General features: G+C 35.4%; 1 long non-coding RNA gene across 2 annotated transcripts; it reads left to right on the forward strand.

The window, feature by feature from the left end:
• Positions 1–5,319: 5,319 nt before the first annotated feature.
• On the forward strand, positions 5,320–7,453 carry LOC113321548. Of its 2 annotated transcripts, XR_003346744.1 has the most exons (3): positions 5,320–6,243; positions 6,326–6,504; positions 7,141–7,453. It is a non-coding gene; the product is annotated as an uncharacterized LOC113321548 (long non-coding RNA). The 2 variants fall into 2 exon arrangements; XR_003346743.1 differs by having other exon boundaries at positions 5,320–6,504.
• Positions 7,454–10,227: the final 2,774 nt, after the last annotated feature.

Below are 10,227 nucleotides of genomic sequence, written 5' to 3' on the forward strand. Positions count from 1 at the left end.
TTGCAGGCTAGGTTGTTTTGAGATATTCCTGGACACTTTTAATTATTCACGTACACGAACTGATTTGATCAACCTAGATAGTTTTTAGCTCAATTGCAAATAACCTGCAAGACTAGTTTTTATGAATTCCGACATCGAAAGATAGATTACAAGATTTGTTCTTGTTGGAATTCGGTTCATGTACAATATAAATACATACTAGGTTGACCTTGTATACAATCAGGTACAAGGATCTTATTCTGATAGATCATATTCATTATATTGTCCATGTAGGTTCATGAACGAAAATATTGGTGGTGTAGTAGATACCCTTTATTTTTCATTACCAATCAATATTTTGAGTCACCATTTTAGAAGCTTAGGGAAGATTCCAATCATCTTTTAGCACTCGAAACTCGCATAAAAAAAGATAACTTTAACAATATAATTTAATTATCCTCATACTAATGCCCCTAGATGTCTATATGTAATGACTAGGAAACAAGTCTACCATGTAACAAAATGGTTAAAAATCAACCAGTTGTACTCTGAAAGTCAGATAGAAGAAAGGTACCTCCTTCCTTCGGTGCACGAGACATAATAAATACAAACCACTAAGTGGAGATAAGATGGATAAATATGTCTTATTGACGTGAATGTCATCCAAAGAAAATTTTATCCCCAAGAATTAACGCTCATGATATATAATGTACTTGGATACTGAGTGATGTTTATTCGTCCGGCCCAAATGGGATAACAAGTGACTAATAGGTCTTCCCACTAAAGTGCAACTGACCATCGGCAAGACTATCTGGCAAAAATATATCAAGTTTTGAATTATTACATTTACCAACACAATAAAAATGTAAAAAGGCATTATACTTATGCGCGATTGATGCGAGTTAAAAGGGCAACACAACCAGATCATCATAGAACAAAACAACTAGATACGACATGAGGCAAAACGAAAATATAAAAGTAAAGAACAAAATGACACGTACAAATATAATAAATATTCTCTCTACTAATTAACCAACCAAGCAGGAAAAGTCCACAATTACATAGAAAAAAGACAAACAAATAAGAACCACGAAAATAATATTTAATAGTTTCTTTGAAATAATACATCGACACAACAAACCAGTGTTTCTCAACGCTTATTTGACGCATCAACAAAAACTTGGTTATCCCTCATCATAAATCTTCGACATCTGAAAACTCTGGATAATTTTCCCCAACAGTCATAGGAGGTTAGACATTACTACCAGGTTATTAGTTTCATGAAATATCTACAAAGGTAAACCTAGACAACGGTAAGGAGAATATAATATGGTTGCATATTGGGACATGTTTTGATTTAATAGACTGACGTGCTCATCAAAAACACTTATTAGGAGAGTTGTCAACACTATTACTTCAAATGATTATAATTGTTGCTTTATCCGTCCCGGAATAATTAATCCCAAATTAAGTAATATTTTCAGAACAATTATTCTAAACAATTGGCGTTGGTAAATCTTAATGTAAATCAACTGAAAACGTGATTTATCGTGCTTAAACAACTGAAACTTGAGCTTAATTGAGAAAACTAATAAAGGAGTTAGTAGAAGAGGAGATGCATACCCTATTAACTCTTCAAGGTCAACTCAACGACCGCGACAGAGTGGTTTTATGACATCCATATTTTATTTTTTACATGGCGTATACTCTAGGATGCGTCATTGAATGAGATGAAGCTTCGTCTTATGCCTGTATTGGATGCCTCATTGATGCATCTCCTCAAGCCTGTGATGCACACTTGTTAAAGTGATATATCTTTTATCGAATTTCACCATGTTTGTCCCTTATTATGATGCCTCATTGAGAAAAATGATGCATCACCTCGAACTTGTGATCCATACTTGGTGCAAGTGAGGATTCTTGCCGCGGAATTCATCATTTTGCAATGGTGCATACTTGATGATGCATTGCTAGGAGAAATCATCATCTTAAACTTGTGATGCATACTTGGTGCAAGTGATGCATCAGCTTGTCATTATGATGCTAAGCTTGCACTTTTCTCAAAGATGCAATATTATTTATGTCCCTTACTCAGGGATGCATCATGGAGTGGATGATGCATCGTTCAGTCGAATATTGCACCCAAACGGATTTGGGTAGTCATGTGTATCATTCTTCTCCCAAATTTCTAAACGTGGAAATGTGAATAAGACTTATACAAGGAAGAAACGTCGTCTAAGATCTAAAATACATCATTATGGTGCAATTCGCAAGTTAGGCATTGGCCGAGAATGAGATATGCATCATATGCACCTACTTGGATATCTTATGTCGCAAAAATATATATAGATACTCGGTACATGACACTTAACTCTCAAATTCTTATTTGTTGAAATGTTAATAAGACATATATAAGAAGGGAGGGTTGGATGAGGGAGCATAAAGGGGAAATGCATCGACGGTAAAGCATACTTGTTGCGAAAGCATCATCATGCCGTATTACTTACGAGAGGCAACTTCATGATGAGTAGGTACGGTTGTCGTTATGTTTGTTACTGATAATCCATAAGTTTGACGCATTTCGAAGGAAAGGTGAATATTTTACCAATTTTCATGTCCCCAATAAGAGAATCCATATTTAAAAACTAAGTGGCATCAGTGATGCAAAATATTGTGCATCACTTGAGTCCCTTGGCATATATGAATTAAGCTTTATTTGGCCTTTGTCCCTTGGCATCGATGTTGGCTTTCTCTTAATAGGATCGAGTTGCTTGTCCTATTCGAGATGACCCTTCGTGGTGAATTGTGGTATGTGCTTGATCCCTTCATTATATGGGTTAGATGCCCCGACAGCCTGTATGCCCCACATGGTCCAACACCTTCATATCATCTAATTGAGAGATAACTGCAATACACTTGAGGTAGTTGTAGTATATTCCCTGGGTTTTTATAATGCCTATTTAGCTATACGATATTGGCATGTACATGGAAAAAAATAGCAAGCTAACCGAATTGTGTAAGCCACTTATATCACAAGGATGATGCATGTGATGTGCCTGGTTGCAACACCCTTGAAGAGAGCAAAAAAAAAGTAAAGAAAAAAATCTTAAGCTAAGATATGTAAATAGTTTAACATCCATGGTTATACCATACATCTCCTAATCAAAGTATTATTCTTTGTGAACAAAAGAGACCGCAATTTATATATTTTGCAAGAAATTTTATGGCCCTGGCTAGGTATAACTTTGTAATAAGCAAAAACTACAGACAAACCCATTTTACAGATTTCTTCCAATGTGAAACCCACGCCCAGAAAATTTCAGGCGCGCAACCATTTTCTGGGGTAAAATTTCTCCCACACCCAGAATTTATAAAATTATGTTTCAGTCTTTTTTTCTTCATCTTCATCTTCAACTCCTTTTCTTCTTCCTCTCCACTCTACCGTGAATTCCCGATGGCGGCTGTTGCTGAGAGTTAATGAAATCTCAGAGACTTGGGAGCCGAATAAATCAGGGAAGAACGAGAAGAATTAAGATGAAGTTATTCTAAACTGATTGAGAATGGGAATGGTGAGATTTGATGTGATTCTTTGTTTGAATCGTGAAGAAAGCAGACAGATTTGATTATTTTTGTTGATGATGGCTGTGATGAATCGAGCGTGAGGATCAGAGACTGGTGAAGATTATTGTTACAGTGATGATGGAGATGAAGTTGTTTTCATTTGGTCGATTCAATCAGGGAAGAAGAGCTATGGCTTGATGTTGAGAATCACAAAGAAATTGAAGGAGATTATGGACGCGTTTTGTCTGAATAAGGAAGCAACGATGCTGTCTGAGATAGAGAAGGCTAAATTGAAAGTTGGGTTTGACGGATTTGATGATTTTGGTGAAATTAGGATTCTCGGATGGAGAAATTAAGCTCAGAGAAGGAAATAAATCAGATCGAGACTAGAGTATTGAAGAAGACGAGTCTACCGCTGCTGCTGTTACCAAGAATCGAAGATGAAGAAGGTAACTTCTTGGTTGTGGATTTTGAAGAGTAAGATTGAGAGATGGACAGAGAAATAAGGTGAAAGTGGTAATGTGACCTGAGATGTAGAATAATGGAATTATTGGTTTGATGATTTACAAGGGATTGCGGTGCTGTTATACATCTACAAAAATTGTTGCATAACTTGTTATGCAGTCCAGAAAATGGTTGCATAATACGTTATGCATCAACTTATTTGTTAGTATCAAAACCAGCAATAAAAAAGACTGCATAACTTGTCATGCACCTACAATAATATCTGCATAACATTTTATACAGCCGTGAAAATGGATGCATAACCTGTTATGCATCCGAAAATGTGGCTGCATAATGCATTATGCATCAATTTTATCTGTACGCACTAAAATCAACCAAAACAATGGCTACATAACCTGTTATAGATGCCTAAATTGTTATGCAGTCGAGAAAATGGTTGCATAATTTGTTATGCGTCTGCTTTTTTTTGTTGGATTCAGGCATATACATCATTTTAGTGGCTGCATAACCAAAATAATTGATGCATGAACAAAAATATGGTTGCATAACGTGTTATGCATCTTTTGTGATGTATGCATATTGTGTTATGCATCTTTTTTGGAGTCTGCATAACGAATATGTAGTCAGTTTTCGAAATCTTTCCTTAAAATGATGATCACCTCCGATTTTTTCGTGAAAAACAAAAATTTGATATTGTTGTTTCTACTCGTTGTGTAACTCTCTTAAAAAGATTTCGAACGATATAAAATTGGTAAAATTCCAAGCCGCGGGTTTTTAGATATGTTATATCCAAGTTGCGTTGCCAATTATACCCCTGAAAATTAGGCTGCATAACGAGTTATGTATTGATTCTTAATAATTTCGGATAGTTTTGGGTGTCACGGAAATAATTATGGGTGTCACAGTACCTAAAATTAATTGTGGGCCTGACAATGAGAATATTTTTTTTTTGTGCATGCGCCTAATTTTCTCTTGTAATAAATCAAGACGTTAACGGTTACCAACTTATCAATCTATATTATAAGGGACAGTGGTGTTTTCCCGTATCGGCGGTCATCTATAGTTAGGAGTTAGGACATATAAATACGGTCCAGAAGATGATGCGCATTTTTCTGTGTGGAAGAAGATCTACATTTTGTACACGTAGAGAACGGTCCAGATTGAGCGTAAATATGCGTTTCCATTTGGACGGGTATCTGTACTTTCTCCTCATAAAGGACGATCAGGATGGAGCCACTGATATGTTTCCGGAAACTATTCATTTATTTTAGTTTATTAGGCGTAATAAATCTTATCATCAATGTCTTAGACGTTTCGTTTTTTTTTCTCCTTATCAAACAATCTTAGCAACCAGGCGAGTCTCTAGGAAACCTAATCACTCTCCCACCTTCTTCCTCATATCGCAATTCACCTTCTCTTACTCTTAGTTTAAATGTAGGACACTCTAATTTTGCTCTCCGTGTCCAAAAGTTTCTCACGAAAATAGATGTTTGGTTTTTTTCTTTGTTGTACTCTCCAGTTTTTAGCAAGTTCAACCGTTTAGTTGTTTATGGATTGAAATTAAAGCTCGATTCATCATTATATAAACCTAAGAACGAATGCCGGTTTTCGTCACTAACGCTCCATCGCATAGCTCTATGACCCCCAAGTATAGTCACTGTTATTCAGTCTGTTTCTTTTTTGATCGGTTAGTCAATGTTATTTAGTTGATTGTAAATATTGTTTTTATTTTTCTCCAATTTGCAGTTTGGAATATTTTTTAGGTACAATAATTTATCTCATGTTTTAGTTTCAGTTGCTTTCTTGATTGGTAAATTAGAAAATCACTGACATTCAATTTGTAAAGTGAAGATTCAACCTGTTTGGATAATAATTAATTTGATGGATTGGTTTTGGTTCCATAACATGTTTGGAAGATTCTTTAGTAAGGTAATCTTTTAATCTTTCTAATTATCAACAAGTAAAATCTATTTCTACTGTCTTTTTTAATTTTTAATCAGATTGCATTTTAACTGATTGTCTTTTCAGGTAAAGTCCATTATGTTAACCGGTTTCTTCAAATTTAATACCTTTAGGGGGTTTTATAAAATGGGTGTATTAGATTTTGATTTAATGCAGCACGTAGAAATTTTCAGTTTTTGTTAATTTTAATTTACTTAGCATGAAAAAAATTGTTAGTATTGTGGTTGGATACTTGGTCTCATTCGGTATACCTCGACTGTCCGAATGCTTTTACACGTAAGTATCTCCTGATTATTGTTTGTTTCATAGTAAGAAAAAAAGAAAGGGGTAATTTTGATCTTCCATTTTATGCTTTTAGGTCAGCGAGTGGTACTCTGAAAGAGAAACCGGAGGAAGCCTTAATCTATTAAGTTTCGCCTCTTACTGAGGTTTGATCTTTTTCCAAACGAAGATCTACATTTTGAGCACAGATTAATGGACGGTTCATATATAGCTACGAACACTATGGCGAAACTCCTAATTTGATCCTTGCAAAATGTTGGTACATCTACTGTCAAATATTTGTAACATTTTTGGTGGTGTTGACATCAAGTGACTCTAACATTATAGCATGTTTGATTTTGAACTGTGTTTTCACGGTCTAAATGTTTTTATGGTTTGCATTCTTGATTCAACTTTGTGTTATACTTTGCACCAAGTGTTTATTGTTCTGCTGGTGCAAATGATACAATAAACAACCTTACTGTTGCTGGTGAATGTTTCATTGGTCTGAACTTGCACATTTTGATATATCGATTGTGTCAATTACTTTGTCACAGTTAGAGCAGACTATTAATGTGTGTGCCAATCAGTTTGCCACAGTTAGAGCAAACTATAGAAGATTGTGGTCTATGATTGATAGTAGCTTGAAGCAAATTTTGATGTATTGGTTTAAGGATACGGGGTATGATGCATTTCTTCGTACGTAATGAATGTCAAAAGTGATCTAAACAGAGTAAATTTCATTACCATTTAGTTTTTTTTTCTTGACCTATTTACTTAAATTCCTTGGTTTGAATCAAGCAAGGATCTCATTTGATGCTGTTTATCGTTGCATTTTTTCTTCACCTGTTTACTTAATTTTCTTAGTTTGAATCAAGCAAGGACCTCATTTGGTGTTGTTTATTATTGCAGGATTACATGCTCTGTTGGTGTGGAATATGTCTACAACGCTTTCCATGAATCATCTACCATCATGCCATCTCATGATAGAGCAATGCATAACTTTCGAAACCTATCCGATTTGGTCTTTCTAGCTTTCTAATATGTAGAGTGGCGTCACCCTTTGTGGCTTCATTTTATTGCTTTCCAGTATTTTCGTGTTATTTTTTCTCTCCCTAAACTCATCATTTTGACAAAATATGTAATCATTAATGTTCTTTTTCTTTTTGTAGTTGAGCTTCCTTAGCTCCACCGTTTACTACTATAAAAAATTCTTTCTTTTGAATTTTCATTTCTTTCGTAACTTAAATGGTGCAGGATGGAATGTGCTAACAGCAGTACATCTCCGGATGTTAAGAACGATACGTGGTTGTCTAACTTCTAAATGTTCCGTTGTAATATCTCCATCACCAAAATTTCCTAAACTCTGTATAAGCACTTGCCCTTACGTGTAAATAGGGAGCATAGTAAGTTGCGCTACTATAAACATCAGGGTTTCATCGCAATTGTCCAAGTTCCTGTTGTTTTTCTTATTGTGTTTTTGCAACACATGAAACTACTTAATAAAACTTTATCACGTTGGCTTAAAGACAACATACAGGCCAATTTACGATTTAATAAGTAGAACTGAATGTTTATGCAATTCCTACTAAAACTCAACGAAGTAAAAAAGAAAATGAGAAGGGTGAGGACCATACCTTTAAGTGAGTTTTTTGTCCGGTCATTACGTAAAGTGATTTTCTAATGAGTTGGTAAAAATTAGATTACAAAGGGTGATGCGAACTTGCAACTGCATCTGCATCGTGTGCAAATTGAATAAGAATAACAGCGAGCCACGCAAACACCAAAGTAAAAGGTGTATTTAACCGTGAATCATAGACAGAGTACAGATGAGTATAGCATCAGACGATGGGCCGGCGCTGACCATTCCTATTATAGCTGTAATTATGCTCTTTTAAAGAAAAGAAACAAATATAAGAATGGGAGTTATTTTTTGTGTTGGCAACGTCCTTTCTTTTAACAAAATGAACAGTAGCATATTTGAAAATAATATTTTGGGATGTGTTCATTAAAGCTCTATACATTTATTGAGAATACCATTATTGAGAAGTTTGAAGAGAGATTGTCTGCGTGGAGGCAAATCTCACTGTCAAAGGGAGGTAAACTAACGCTCCTAAAATGCATTTTGAGCTCAATTCCTATTTATTACTTCTCTTTGTTCAAGGCCCCAATTTCTATTCTAAAACTCTTAGAGCGTAAAATGCGAAACTTTTTTTGGGAGTATAATAGTTCGGCAAGGATTTCTCATCTGGTTAGTTGGGATTTAGTTTGTGCTAACAAGAACAACGGTGGTTTAGGAGTTTGTAATCTGAGGAAGATGAATCTAGCAATGCTTGCAAAATGTTGTTGGAGGTTTGGCCAAGAGAAAAATAGATTGTGGTATAAAATTATAGCTGATAAATATGATTGTAATTTCTCTAACTGGATTCCAGATCAAGTCAAATATGCACACGGCGTCTCCTGTTGGAAAACAATTGCATCCACAGCCTCCTTGGTGAGTACAAATTCAAGACTAATTCTTCACTCTGGTACAGTGATTGCATTCTGGAATGATATCTGGAAAGGAAATTCTCCTCTGTCTATATCTTTCCCAGCTCTCTACAAACTTTCAATGAACAGAGATGCAAAGATGGTTGATATGATCTCTACAGATGGCAGTTGGATGTTCAATTTTAAACGTAATCTCGTGAGTGCAGAAGTTAACTCTTTGGCAGAATTGTTGGTGCTGATTGGAAGTAACCCACCAGCTCTTGATGAACTTCCATATACAAGGCGTTGGACGTTAAACAGCTCTGGTATTTTCACAGTAAAATCTCTTTATTCTAATCTCACCTCAGACTTTGGCATCCCTGATTTCCCACACAATTTTGTATGGAATAGTTCTATACCTCCTAAGATCAATTTCCTAGTGTGGTGTTTAATCCATGACAAGCTAAACACCCTGGATGTGATGCAGATAAAAGGCATTGATATTTATAACTCCTGTGTTCTATGCGGCGACGACACTGAATCCCAGGAACACATCTTCCTGCATTGTAAGATAACTCATAGGGTTTGGTCTTCAGTGTTACCAAAAGAGGGTTGGTCTTGGGCAATTCCAAGAAATATGTAGATGCTTGCTCTAGGCTGGAACCAAGTTCATTTCACCACTGCAGGAAAATTTCTCTGGGATCTAATTCCAGCAGCAGTAATCTATACCATTTGGTCAGAACGTAACAGGCGCATCTTTGAGATGAACTACAACTTCAAGACAGACTCCGATCTTTGTATAGAAGCAAAGTCATTGATCCTTGCTTAGGCGAGTGCTTCAGGACAACGTATCCAGAATTTCTCTAGCACCATTTTTAATAACTGGGATGCTCTCTTCATGTAATTTAGTTGTTTTTACTTTCTGTTTTTCTACCGCTGGTAGATCTTCATTGTACTTCCTTTTCTCTTAATACATCTTCTCTTCTTATAAAAAAAAAGCTCTATACATTTATCAAAAATGAGGTCATTTCTAAACGTGTAATTCTAACGTCTACTATTTTAAAAATAAATCGTTGGATGTCAACAAATTTTTGAACCTTTAAAATTAAGATTGGATCTCAGAATGTGCTCATCTTTTACGGGTACGTAAAGATTTATAAAATGGACATATCCTACCGTTTAGGTTTCATTAAAAAAAATGTCTCTAAAAATGTAAGATAATGTGAATTTAAGAATGTAAAGGGATCCTCTTACTTTATTCTATCAATTACGAAATATATGTTGAAAGGATGCGCCGAGAGTCGGCTGGCTCATAGGGCTATGAAAGAACACCATTCACATAATACTTAGCATCGTATCAGTTTGATAGCCAAATTCCTAAATACTCCTATAACACACCAAAGCCTGTACCGTTACGGCACGTGTATATCCTAGTATATAATAATAATTAAAAAGTAAGGTATAGTATAATATCATCACTGGGCTTAAATTATTGTGTAAAGTGCAATCAAAAAGAAAATGAGATCGCAA

This window comes from Papaver somniferum, chromosome 11, assembly GCF_003573695.1.
Source record: "Papaver somniferum cultivar HN1 chromosome 11, ASM357369v1, whole genome shotgun sequence".
In the NCBI taxonomy this organism is placed as follows: domain Eukaryota; kingdom Viridiplantae; phylum Streptophyta; class Magnoliopsida; order Ranunculales; family Papaveraceae; genus Papaver; species Papaver somniferum.